Here is a 14,531-nt window from a genome sequence, read left to right as displayed (position 1 = left end):
ACTAGAATAAACCGACAAATGTTGTAGAAACTGTAGAGTATAATTCTTGATACAAACACAGATATTTTTTATGTAGTTACATAACACAGAGTATATCGTTTACTTATGCTTCGTAATATAGTAAAATGGAACACGTTTGTAGCGTGATCTTCTACAATAGGAATACGCTATTAACCAAAAGATTCGACTTGAGGACCGTGAAAACGTCCCTAAGAGCTTGTCTCGTCAACAGACCACTGAAAGAAGACCCCTAAATTGACCGATATAAAATAAAGTGTCTGTAATAAGCACGATTACACTCCGGATATTGGCTACCACGTTTAATATATAAGTAATCAAACCAATCATTGAAGCTTCTATATATATTTATTGGCAACAGCTACTTCAGAGAAAGTGTTGCTAAAATAAATGTGATTAACTACTTGTAATATGATGTCACTGGGTTTCCCTTGCGCAAAAACAATTCTGAATATAAATGTGGGATTTGATAACTTATCTTTATGGGCAATGGATGTCTTTTAATTTAAAAGGTTTAAAAGTCCAAAGAACGTAGGGTTAATAAACACCATTATACAACTACCAATTCACTACAACTTAGTCGGCTAGCTTCAGCCATATTTACGAAGGTAATGCTTTTATTTGTCCGGTATTTGCAGTAAAGGAGATAAATGGTATTTGTGCTCAGAAATGGACACAGCAAGAGGAGTTTGTGACTATTAGTCTGGTAGTGCAAAGCTCTACAGCTACATATATTTCCTACTTATTTCAAGTTCACCTTCACAAACTTACTGCTTACTGAACTAGGAGACCTGCCAAACGACGACACCCGCCCACTTGACATGCCCGAGTTTCCAACGATTTCAACGACACTTGCTTGAAGTACCTTCTTGGTATCGCTTACTTACCAAAACATTTCATATTCAACAAATTCAAAATCAGAATTGAATAAAAATATGAAAATTCGATTTCTCCAGTTAGTCCACGAGAATCTGGCATTTGTTTTACTTTATTCATTTAGACTAAGAAATAAATATGCAAATTCAGGGTCCCCGGTGGATTGAAAGGAAAATTCTCCGACAGGAATGGTAAAACATTCGCGTAACTGTTCCTTATTTTAATTGGAAAACCATATTGAGACAACCCATTTGCTGAAGTGGAGTAGAGAAATTCATGGATTGATTAAATGCCGTCTCTGAATGACGATGGGAGGCTTCGTAGATTTCTAGCATTAGGTAACTTTGTTAAACGCTGAGGAATACAGAGTACTGACATATAAAATAAACTTAATTTGGAATATATTATGTAAACCATTTTATCTTTGTCGTAGAATTAATCGAATATCGTCGAGCTTATATTCCAGCGGTATATGAAGCGAATGCTATTAATGTTATCTCGTTCGACGGAACAATATAATATGGCGCGGGTAATATAGTTAGTAACGTTGAATTGGGAGACTCGGATTCTATTCAAAATGAAATCGTTGAAGGACTTTTATAATTAGACTTCATGTAATATGAGTGAATCTCTATAACACCATAAGGAATATAGAATGAGTCAAAATGACGTATTTCCAACGTTGGGTTTAATGAATAAGTAATCAACACGTCCCACGTCATATTATTTGAAATGAGGACGACAAGATCCCCAAATTTTAATATCCGTTTTGTAAGAAAACAAATAAACAAACACCCCTATTTATATTAAAAGATAATCTGATACCGAAGTTCCTGAAAATTTAACATCCGAAAACCCGAAAGTTAATTTAAAGGAAATACATCATTAGGTGGAAAAGTACAAGAATAATATAGGTCGGTAATGAAAAAACAACATTCTGACAATGGATGTATTTAAGTACATATAAGCACCTTCAAAAAACAGCTTATTGATATCTTGAATTTAATTACTTAATAATATCTTTCTTGTTTAAAAATCATTATAATTTATTAATAGCTTCAACAATTTTGATTTCATGGCTGAATGAATAGCTGAGTCTGCGAAAAGTTAATTCAGTTGTTTGAATAAGTAGGTACAGTTGGCATTTCAAAATGTATTTAAGAAACGTAATAAACCATCCCGACCCGACGAGTTTTGACTTGGTGTGTGCGTGGAAAACATAAAAGGGGGCGGCCTAAAGAAACCTGACGACGCTCGGTTGACCGAGAGTTAAAAACTCTCGACATATCATGGGAGCAAGCTATAGAGGCTGCAAAAGATCGCGAGGAGTGGAAATCTGTTATTCGTGTCCTACATCCCAACAGGGGATAAAAGGATTAGAAGAAGAATAATAAACCGAATAAGAAAGTAATCTATCTTGATACCCTGACCCTTGGACGGAAAGCAGAATATAAAAGGTTTGTTTGGATACATGGGTACGTTTGGTTAATCGGCGCCTGGTATCATAAACGTGGAGCGACCCTTAGCTGGAGATGTAGGAATATAGCAGTATCTACATAATACCACAATGAGGGACTTTCCAGCCTACGTTCCTCAAAAAACAATATAGATGACTCTGACAAGATATTTTAACGACTTTTTTTTTTTTTGTTTTTTTTTTTAGTTTCCTATTTTCTCATTACAAAATAACGGACATGTACATATGATGAAAAAAAAAACTGTCTAAGTAAAAATATTTATTTATACAATTCGGCAAAACCTTACCAAACAATAGATATTACACAATAATGAAAGAAATCTACCAAAACAAGATAAATGAATTTAATAAAATAAAGCGCTACGCTCAATTAGACAAGTTGAAAAGCTCATATAAAGCAATTTCGAGGTAAAAGCAACAAAATTTTCGTGACTTAAATGTTTTTGATGAACATATGTAAGTATTTATATGCATTAACTGTGTTTAACCGACCATCCCACAATCTTAATTTGAAATTCTCCTTTTTAAAAAAGTTCGGTATAATTTATACTTAGTTATTTATGCTAAGATAGTAGGGTAGTTTCCAACTAGTCAAATCAGTTACTTTTTACTAATCAAAAAGCAACCTGAGACGTTATTGAAAAACGTGACAAAATTTCGCACTTATTATTACATTTTTCTTTATTAACATTCATGAATAAATTAAATAGAAAAAGAAAACTTTTTTGTCACCTTTAGACCTGTCTTTAATTAGTAATCAGAATTTCATAATTTATCTTTGACGTAGAAAACTACCCAGTAATAGTACGTATACATTACATTCATATCTGTTACATTACTATGTATTTAATTAAAATATAGCTACTAAAACAAAAATCATAAGAAAAAATATTCAAACAAATAATCGGATAGCACTAGTCACTAGTACAAAACATACGAGTATTTTTCGCGATCACCAACACGTTGCGAAGATCATAAAAATAACGATCTCGTTTTAAATTTAGCGAGATGATCCAAGTGTGTTTGTTTGAGAAATGAACATCATTCACGACATATTTCCCAACACTGTGGCGTGGTGTGGCGCGGAGTGGCGGACAGACACATCCGCGCGGCTAGACTAAACTGTGCGTCGATCAACTCGTATTTCTACCGATCAACATTCAAATGCTACATTTCGCTTCCAATTAAGCACAGTTATCAGGTTAGTTTAGTTTAAAAAGTATATAGGTATTCATTTGTTCTTGTGTCTTGTATTTCTTGTGTGTGCTTTAAAGTATTTGTTACTTAACTATTTCAATATAATTACATTTGATATAAATACATAGGTGTATCTCTACAAATTGCTAATAGGTACACATAGCCTGCCTCTGATTCCTAATTGTAAGTGAGTGACACATGCATTAGAGTACAATTAGCAGCCAAGTATTGATTCGAAGTTCTAAGATGGATCTGAAGAAAAATATGGTGACAGGAGATCACATCGCTCATAAAATGGTCCATTATTCTGACACAATGTCAACATCAACTTTCACGAAATGCCCGGAATGTAAAGCAACTAAAATGCAATCTAGCAGAGGTAAAACAAGTAAAATAATAAATTGCTAATACAATACATTTCATTGTTGTAAATGTCAAGTTGCGACTTCAAAAGTTCGCTCGGAATTTGTGTAGTTTTGCTTCAGAAACAATTCCTGACGTAGCAGGTTTTGTTTATCCTTTGAAGTTTTATGGACAAAAGAGCAATGCTGATTCTAAAATCAGCATTGCTCCCTGTGTTCTTTGATAATTCAATACACTATTATATTAGAGCTGACGAAACATTTCTTTTGATGCAATTTTTTTGTAGATACATACAGGATGTTAGTGACAGTAACAAATACTGACGCGGATGATTCAGACCATGATTCTGAGTTGATATCAAGCGGTTAATATCCTGTCAGATAAATTAAGATTTTTTTGATTTTTTTTTGCGACGGAAAATTCCACTTGATGTCAACTCAGAATCATGGTCTGAATCATCCCTCAAAGTTTTCCTTACGATGTCACTAACAGCCAACAAAACATCCACTCTAAGTGAACCCCGTGAAAAAATGTCACATTACTGGCAGATGCTGGTGATATAAAGCCACGAGTACTTAATCAGAATACAACTTGCAGCCACTTTTGATACGAAGTACTAAGATGGATTTGATGAACCGTATTGTGACAGGTAATCAACCCATCGCCCATATAATAATTGTTCATGGTAGAAAGGATTCAATCTGTATGTCAGTCATGCCCTTGAAGCATCGCCTCAGTTGCTTATATTTCAGACTACAGCGAAGCATAATGAAGGGATATACATTTTATATTCGCTCCTAGTCCGTTGGACTAGGAAGTAATTATTTTTTTTTACTCTTATAGTAATGTTAGAGAAGATGCAGCTGTTATGTCGCCTCCTATTAGGATAGTGGAGTTTCATGTCTCTCTGTTTATGCCCAATAAAAACTCCGCAATCGTAATAAAGTAATTACGTCATACTTACCATAAAAAACTTCATCTTATCTTCCTTGTTGCCTATGTCGCAAATGAAAATTATATTTAGCGAATTAATCGCTTGAGAATTTTCATTAATAAAACTGTAGATATTTCTATAAAACATGAACGAATATTCGGTTAGGAAAGAAAAAGGAGATAGAACTGTAACGACTTTTATCGTTTTCAGTGATGGAGTCCATTTCGCGTTCATTTTTCTTGTTCACGAACTTAGGACAAAAAGCTAGGAGATAAACCACAAGAAAACCATTTACGGGTTACGAGTTTCTTCACTTTTTACCTTTTGGAACAAGCTGTTATGAGTTTAGCTTGAAAGAGATAATGACCCTTAATTGGGGTGAGGGTGTTCTAGTTTTCATCATATTGCTTTCGCCTACCCTTCGTAGTCAAAGGTGGGGGAGAGTGACGCACGCACACCACACGCAACGATAGTAATTGACTACCCATGCGGTCGTGTGAACGAACCAACCCGACTTAATAAGAAACCATATTTAGTTCTAAAGGTAATTGAATTTCAACATACAAAGGTCCTTACTTTACTCAACTACTTGCTTGTTTGAGTAATAACATTAATTTAAGCTCAGAAGAATAAAAATTCTAAAACGGAAGTAATAAAATTAATTACAATGAAGATAAATTGTTTTGCTTTCGTTTCTTTGCATTTTCTTTATTAAATTGATGTACCTATTTGTAACGTGAAAAAAATCGTAATAACATGTAAATGTCTGCGTTTATGTCGACGGTAATTTGAAGAGGGAAGACAGGCTTTTCTAGGACACCATAATGTCTCTGATTAGCAAGTATTTTTCCCCGTAGATTTACCTAACAATTATCGTAGGTTCACATGCTTCAAAATGCTTTAATAAATAATTCGATCTACGGATCCTGTCCTTGGGATTTGTCTGTACTCATTGCCATTGTCATCATTAATCTTCATTTGTTTCCTCTTACTATCCACAGCTTGCGTAAATACAGAACTGAGTTTTCCCACGCAGGTTTTCCATTAATTTAATTTTTGTAACAGTTAATTGAGCACAGTTGAAAAATTGCAGCGGAGTACAACATGGTGGATTGTCTCCAATGGCATGTTATTTGCTACGCTGTAAATAACAGGGACAGTCATGTTTGTTTGTGTATTTGTTGAACGTGGATTGCATCACTGGAAACGCGATTTTAACCAACAGCAAATGTTTTCCAAGATTGATTGCGGATACACCTGTCGACTACACAATTTACAACCTGTATTTTAACGACGTTGTCTTTAAAAAAACGCTGAGTGTGTGACGATGATATGGAAATTGGAACACAGCAGGCGAGATGCGAGTTCATTGTGGCTGAAATACAGAGATCTGATCGACATAAACTTCTAATTTCCATCGCCATAATGTGATCAATTGATCACCCACACGAAGCTAATTCAATATCATGTGGCTATCTTTAGTACAGTAGGCAACACAAGTTTAAAAAAAAATACAAATGTTTATCGCTATCATTATTCCCGACCGAAAAGTTGTAACGAATATCCTGAAATAAATAATAATAATTAAAAAAACAATTCTGAAATAAAAATAAAGATAAAAATTAGGTATATTTAAAGTCTTATAAGATAATGCAAAGAAGTTTGGTAATTTCAGGTAGTTGGACAGAATGAATTAAACATTTATTTCAGGCTGGTTTTGTGTTGTATGATGACACTGTCTGAAGTAAAATTCATACTGAAAGCTTGTGTTACGACAAAGACAATAACGAAGTCGTAAAATCGAGTGGGCGAAAATAAAATAAGGGTTTATCAACCGAGAAAAACGTTATTTTGTATGTACAGCGGCAGCTACTGTTATAGCATGCAGTAAACAGAGGGAACGTTACAGCGAGTTTACGAGAGACGTAGGTATCATTACGTTTGCATCAGGACAGTCGTTGAAAATGATAGCATACCTATTACCATATTAAAATATACTTACTCCTTATTTCTATTACTATAATATTTGCAAATAATAAAATAAACTAAAATAGCTATAAAGACGATCTTAATTCACTTCAAGGTTACGATTATTTTTAAAAACAGAACTTTTAAATACAACAGTATTAATGAAAAGTCCGTATCATGAAAGCAGTGTCGTGGAACCGATCGTGCGATGGGTGTAATGTTATCAAGCTTATTTCCTCATAAACGTGTAAAATCGTTCGGTGATACCAGGGGTGTTATCAGACTGCCATAGAAATGAAATGTCGTGCATTAAAAGAGACGGTATTTAAAGGCTCAGTGTTGATAAATGGCAGTATTCTGGAGTTAGCAATGTTTGGAATCACACTATGTAGGTATATCTCACTCCTATTTTTAAACCGACGTAAAAAAAGGTTGTTGTTGTAGAAATAAAGTCGATTCAAAATTTTTAAAGGTTTATAATTCAGATAAATCATATAGAAATGAACGTTTATTGAAAAATAATTCAGACTTTTACCACTATCACTTGTTAAATAAATCTTACATTTTACCGTAGTGACCCTCTTTAATCCCATAGAATATGCGTCCATGTCAACATATCTGCGTATGTAAACGAGTTGACAAATTTATCCTTTGCACTTAAAATGAAAACGGCTCAAACTAAGACATCTCAATATTAGTTCTATATTTGTTTTCATAATACATTAATTGCATAGTAAAAACGTTTCATTCTGGCTAATATTAGTGTACGTAAACAATTAGGTATGTGACTTGGCGTAGTGCCACGCCCATCTCACGTAAATATTAAATTACTACAGAAACATCCCGTAATATAAAAGCAAATCGTCAAATCGACTACCGTCGCAAAACGAAAACGACTCACATTATAAACGTTCGGGAAAGCTTTATATTTGTATTGGAGTATCGTATGATCTTTCAATTGTGGGGTTTCCAAATGTCTCTTTTCTAGGTTTATTGCGAATTTGAAGCTTTTCTCTTCGCGGGAAGACTGATGGTTTGTAGATATTTGAAATGGGTTTTCTTTTCTTTTCTTTTTATTTAATGTGATACATTACAAATATACAACAAAAATCTGGGTCTATGCGTATAATCTTGTAGCCTAGGTGTAGGATACACTGTGTGCCTATGATATTTCTCGTCACGCGGGGTTGGCTGGAGAAGACATCTTTTTACCGACTTCAAAAAAGGAGGAGGTTCTCAATTCGACCGTATATTTTTTTTTTTTTTTTTTTTTTATGTTTGTTCGGGCATATCTTCGTCGTATATGAACCGATTTTGATAATTCTTTTTTTGTTTGAAAGGAGATATACCCAAGGGGGTCCCATGTCAAGGAAGTCAGGATCTGATGATGGAAGACCAGAGAAATCGAGGGGAATTTTCAAAAATCGTAGGAGCGACTAGTGCGTTTGTAAAGTCATATTGATCGGATCGATCTTTAGGCTTCGGGAAAACTTCCCGACCTTCGAAAACTGGTCAGCATCAGGGAGACACCCTATGGCCTGGCAAAACTATACAACCTGGAGCAATTTTTCTTTCACGAAACGTATTTAAATCTTGATCAAATTCAATCGCCGGTGCAAAAAAACAAAATGGCGGAAAAACAAGATGGCCGCCATACAAAATTTTGTCGATTTTGGAAGAAGCCCCTTTGGGTAAAAATAATGTATGGGGCGCTTACTCAAAACGTCATGTAGAGTACGGAAATACTTTCTGGTCACCAAAAATTGCTCCGCATCAGAGAAATACTCTACGGCCTGGCAAAACTATCGCACGTGAAGCAATATTTCTTTCAGAGCACTTATTTAAATCTTGGTCAAATTCCATAGCGTGTGAAAAAAAAAATGGCGGAAAAACAAGATGGCCGCCATACAAAATTTTGTTTTTCCAGAAAATGTCTTGGGGGTGAAAATGATGTATAGGGGTGTGATCGGAACGTCATCTTTGAAAACTGCTCCCAATCAGGGAGACATTCTACGGCCTGGCAAACCTATTGCACCTGGATTTTGTTTGTTTCCACGACACCCATTTAAATCATGGTCAAATTCTGTCGCCGGTGAAAAAAAACAAAATGGCGGAAAAACAAGATGGCCGCCATACGAAGAGGGACAGTTTCGAATAAACAGGACACGCGAGCTGCTTTAGCAGCGAGCGAACCACGCGAAATCTACTGTATCTATATGTGTGCGTGAGTGTGTATGATAGCAGCTTCCACTGACAACCACATGTGTGTGTATGTGTGTGTGTGTGTGTGTGTGTGTGTGTGTGTGTGTGTGTGTGTGTGTGTGTGTGTGTGTGTGTGTCTGTGTGTGTGTGTGTGTGTGTGTGTGTGTGTGCGCGTGTGTGTGAGTGTGTGTGTGTGTGTGTAAACATGTTCATCAATAATAATTGTGATCACTACTAATCATGTATTAATATATATCAATATAAATCAGAAAATTTGTCTGTCTCTGCATCCTTGCTCGGTCTAACCATCACTTAAAATCGTAAAATAAAATAAAAGGAGAATGGGCGAATCTGGTCCAAGAACCTCCACTGATGAGACTTATATGTAATGAAAGCTTATGCTTTCCCTATGATTCTGGCAAAGTTCTATCAGATTCTGTCCCGGGGTTCTTTTTTTATGGCCATGTTTGTCCTGGCTAAAAATGTGATAAAATACAGTGGGAGCTAAAATCGACTCAAGATTTGTTGCTGGATAACTAAGTCTACATAAATAATTATGTATCATATTGTAAATCATTTTAAAGAGGATCTTTTCCGGAATCCGAAACATAAAAAAAAAAACAAAAAAAAAGTCTTTATGTCAGCGAATTATAGTCAATTTATATCTGCAGCGCCATTGTTTCTCGGTAGCTAAGTTCAAGTTTCATGCCTTTTACCCCTTCCAAAAGTATTAACCGATTTTTTTTTATATTGCTTCCGGAATTTGATCTGAGTGATAATAACAAGAAAAATAAATAGACACCGCTCCGATAGAGACCGCCTAAGCTATTGCCTATTACAAGAAATCGTCATTATTAGCAAGTCATTACGGTATTGCATATAAGCTTATCAGCAACTTGGAACTTGGTCCAAGAACCTCCACTGGTGAGACTTGCATGTAATGATAGCTTATACTTGTCCTATTATAATGACTAGCCTTTGAGTACGTTATCTTGCAATAGGTCCATAGCTTACGCGGCCTCTATCGGAGTGGTATCTATTTTATTTCTTGTTGTTGTCACTTGCGTCCTCCCGTATTCTAATCATGTTACGTCTGTTGGATTATAATGACTAGCCTTTGAGTACGTTATCTTGCAATAGGTCCAAAGCTTACGCGGTTGTCACTTGTCAGGTTAAGAATGTAATATCAGAAGAAGGAAAAATGATTGGGCTCCTTTGGAAAGGTTGGAAGGCGCGAAACTCGTACGTAGCTGCTGAGAAAAATGGTGCTACGGACGTGAGTTGGCTAAAAGTCGTTTACATAATGCATTTTTTTATTTGTGTTTCTGATTCTGATAACCTTTGCCTTTAAAATTGATATACATTATGATATATAATTATGTATATAGACTTAGTTAAATAGTTTTTCGACAACAAATCCTGAGGTGATTTTGCAGTCCACTACTGTACATTCATGACAAACATGGCCGTAAAAAAACCCTAGGACAGAGTTTGATAGAACTTTGCCAGAATCATAGGACAAGTATAAGCTATCATTACATGCAAGTCTCACCAGTGGAGGTTCTTGGACCAAAGTTGCTGATAAGCTTATATGCAATACCGTAATGACTTGCTAATAATGACGATTTCTTGCAATAGGCAATAGCTTAGGCGGTCTCTATCGGAGCGGTGTCTATTTATTTTTCTTGTTATTATCACTCAGATCAAATTCCGGAAGCAATATAAAAAAAAATCGGTTAATACTTTTGGAAGGGGTAAAAGGCATGAAACTTGAACTTAGCTACCGAGAAACAATGGCGCTGCAGATATAAATTGACTATAATTCGCTGACATAAAGACTTTTTTGTTTTTTTTTATGTTTCACATTCTGGAAAAGATCTCTTTAAAATGATATACAATATGATACATAATTATTTATGTAGACTTAGTTATGTAGCAACAAATCTTGAGTCGATTTTAGCTCCCACTGTATTTTATCACATTTTTAGCCAGGACAAACATGGCCATAAAAAAAGAACCCCGGGACAGAATCTGATAGAACTTTGCCAGAATCATAGGGAAAGCATAAGCTTTCATTACATATAAGTCTCATCAGTGGAGGTTCTTGGACCAAGTTTCATACAAAAGTGCCCATTGTCATTTTTAACAAAAAAAAAACCGACTTCAAACGCAAAACTAAAAAGCAATAAATAAATTTACTTCGCACAAAGTAATTAGTACGTATTTTCAATTAGTTAATTAATTTTATAAATCTGAAGTCGGTGCCAAGTAAATGCTACAACAACCCTACTACAATATCAAATTACTATGTACACACAATATTGTTTAATACCTATATCAAAGCAATTACAAAACAATCAGTATTGAAAAATATATGAATCGGTACTTCGTTGTAGCATTTCCTTGGCACCGGCTTCAGATTTATAAAATTAATTAACTAATTGAAAATACGTACTAATTACTTTGTGCGAAGTAAATTTATTTATTGCTTTTTAGTTTTGCGTTTGAAGTCGGTTTTTTTTTTGTTAAAAATTTTATTTTTAGAAATAAGCCAACCTTTTATTTAAAGCTGGATTTGTATCTTTAAACACATTTCACGGGTACACAACTTAACATTATCAGGGGGACAGTTAAATCGTTTAATCCGACTAGTCTCTGCCCCTGACATCTGACCTTCTCTCTTGACATAACTAACACTCGCGGCTCATTGTAAGCCGCTAAATTGTGAATGATCAACACACAGTGGTGAGTTCGTGTAAAATGTTTTCAGCACTTTTAGAAGGTGGAGGTAATAATTTTAGTTGGAACATTCACAATTTTTCGGGAAAGCTAAGCTAGCGAAAATAAAACTAGAAAAAATTTCGGGTAACCGATAAACATTTATACAATAAACTTTTCAGTTTGAATGAACTGAAAATATTTGTAAAGAGTATATTATATGTGGGTTGTAGATAAAAGGGAAATATTATATGAAACAGATGTTACTCCTACATTGTTTTAAGTTTACGCGGTTATTATCATAATTAAAACACATAATAACGGGTTCTTACCGCGTTTAAATGGGGATATGAGACTCCCGATATTTCGACACTGTTGCAAGTCTCATATCCCCATTTAAACGCGGTAAGAACCCGTTATTATGTGTTTTAATTAAGATGTTACTCCTTTCATTAGGGCCTATTCACGAACATCACAACTTCATCAAGTGAAGTAATGTACTTAGGGGCTTAAAAACGCCACATTGAAGCAATTCATTTAAAAGCAAGATTGCAATTTGACACTTGTGTATATATAAAAGTAAGTGCAGAATGTTAACAAATGTCAAATAGCAATATTTCTTTTTTGGATTAATTGCTTCAATGTGGCTATTTAATCCCCCTGTTCTTAAAATAAAGGGGTAAAACATGGCAGCTCGGTCTGGGTAGCTGCTATGAATTTTCATTAGCAGGCTACGACTCAATTTTCTAGAAAACAAGAACCATTGGGTCCGGCATGTGCACGGTTGCCGGTCGACCGTTTGATGGATAGATTTCTGTCAATAGAGTTGCTTGTATAACCACACTAGTACGTAGGTACCATACCTATGCAATCTGACTGACCAAACGCCAGGATTGTAGGGATACGTATGTCAGAGAGAGTATACGATTTTTATGAGTAGCAATTCCACTTTATGTCACAAGATACGGTTATACGGCACTAGACAGTTATAAATACTGGACGCAGACACTCATATGATTCCCTTGCGAATCGTCAATACCCGTTTTAAGGTTTAGTGAGATTTATAATATGAATTTGTATTGACAAAATTTAGTAGGTAAAAAATATTTACTTATTCTTCGAAAACTTCTTTTGTAAAATCCAAAATATTATATTGTATCATAATTATTATTAAATAACAAGACGAGGATTTACATCATCAATTCAAGAACACTCATCATAATAGAAGTGCCTACCTATTTGTAAGCTTGTATAATTACGAGCAATCGACCGTACATAAAATATAAACGATTTACTTATTCAAAATAAGAAAGTTGAATAAGAAAATAAGCGAATATTACTGATTTTCTGAAGTTATTATTGTGAGTAAACAGGAGCCTCCGTTAGTTGTCGCGGGGGAAGTGCCGTTCTTTTATTTGTATTAGATAGAGGAAAGTTTGCTGTGGCCAACAATACAATAAATCCGATAACACATTCACAACTGAAAATGTCATACAGCATTTGGAACGTTAAGAATATTTGCGATCATTTTGCGTTCTTACTACCTACTAGCGTTATGTTTAACCTACTAAGACACCATTTATCATTCATTCAAAGTCTTCCGTCCCATTTCCTCAAGAAGATAATTATGACTTGCAATCGTTGTCGACGATTATTCGAAGAGATTCTTCTCTTAGCCGAAAAAAATAGTCTTCAAAGCCTTCGTTGTTTATATTGGAAGGGCTCAAGGCATTTTTTGTCATGTTTAATTTTATTGACAGTAAAATGGACAAACTAGTCGTATTGTTAATGTGTTGTAGGTATCTTCCATCAGTCGCTGGCACGAGTCGTTGTAAAGTGGCTTACATTTTACGACGTGTTTTTATGTCTTTTCGTTGAACAATATCTCTGAAAATAGTCGCATAAAGTTTAAAAAACGTTTTCAGTCCAGTGCTCGCTTTTCAAAGCTATTGATGCAGTGAGTACACGCCCTCTAACGTATTTTTAGGTTAGATCTTAAAACAAAAGGTTAGTCCTATTTCGTTTCAAAATGAATAAGTTGATTTCGGTTAGGACCCCTCGGTAGCTGACTTGTAAACTCACTTTTGATCTTTTAAACTAGGCTACGTTGGAGATGTACCTATGTTATTTTGCGTTGAAAACCACTTATGGCGTCATACACGTTGCAAGTAGATATATGACCTAGTAAATCTACAGCTGCTGGCGGTAACTGTATGGTACGTCTAGTTTATTGACTAAGGTTGCAGTTTATATTAACGTATCGAGTTAAGGACCGGTTAAATGTCGTATAGGTAATTAAGTACAGAGCTTGCTCTATGAGGTCCCTCGTTCGGTTGATCTCTGATCTTAATGTCTGCACTGATCCGAGAAATTCCTTTTTCATACTAGTATCCGTTGAATAGTTAATAGACGAAATGTGCGCGGGTTTATGGATAATAAACTGGCTATTTTCAGCGTGGACAACTGAGCGCAGTCTTGTCAGTGTCCGTTAACTCTTTTAGCTTTGTAGGTACTATGTTTCACGTCAACCGACTGGCAGATAAAAATCTCACGTTTAAAATGTTGTTTGTCAATATTCCTGGAAACTGTTAGCATAAAGTTCCAGGTGCTTGATTAAAGCAAAAATGTTGTCGTCGGTTGTCGACAAGGTAACTCCATGCCTCAATTAATCTCTGTCTCGTACGGAGTTCGGATAAATCTTTCAAAAAGGTGTCTAGATTGGAAAGTGTGGGTTCTAACAAATTACGGTCGCCCGTGAACGAGCCCTGTGACGTCACA

At 35.2% G+C, this 14,531-nt stretch overlaps 1 protein-coding gene across 2 annotated transcripts in view; it reads left to right on the top strand.

Moving 5' to 3' along the window:
* The window catches only part of LOC126366510 (serine/threonine-protein phosphatase rdgC), a 68,005-nt gene that overhangs the window by 14,819 nt on the left and 38,655 nt on the right, over nt 1–14,531 (top strand). Inside the window, exon 1 of one of the 2 annotated variants that reach the window (XM_050009642.1) lies at nt 3,450–3,572. The exons of the other annotated variant lie outside the window; for it this stretch is intronic. The gene's annotated coding sequence lies outside the window, so the exon portion shown is untranslated. Of the gene's footprint in view, nt 1–3,449; nt 3,573–14,531 lie in introns of those variants that run through there. 2 annotated transcript variants of the gene reach the window in all.

This window comes from Pectinophora gossypiella, chromosome 4 (assembly GCF_024362695.1).
Source record: "Pectinophora gossypiella chromosome 4, ilPecGoss1.1, whole genome shotgun sequence".
In the NCBI taxonomy this organism is placed as follows: domain Eukaryota; kingdom Metazoa; phylum Arthropoda; class Insecta; order Lepidoptera; family Gelechiidae; genus Pectinophora; species Pectinophora gossypiella.
The sequence above is the reverse complement of the archived record's forward strand: the minus strand, read 5'-3'. Positions and strand labels throughout refer to the sequence as shown.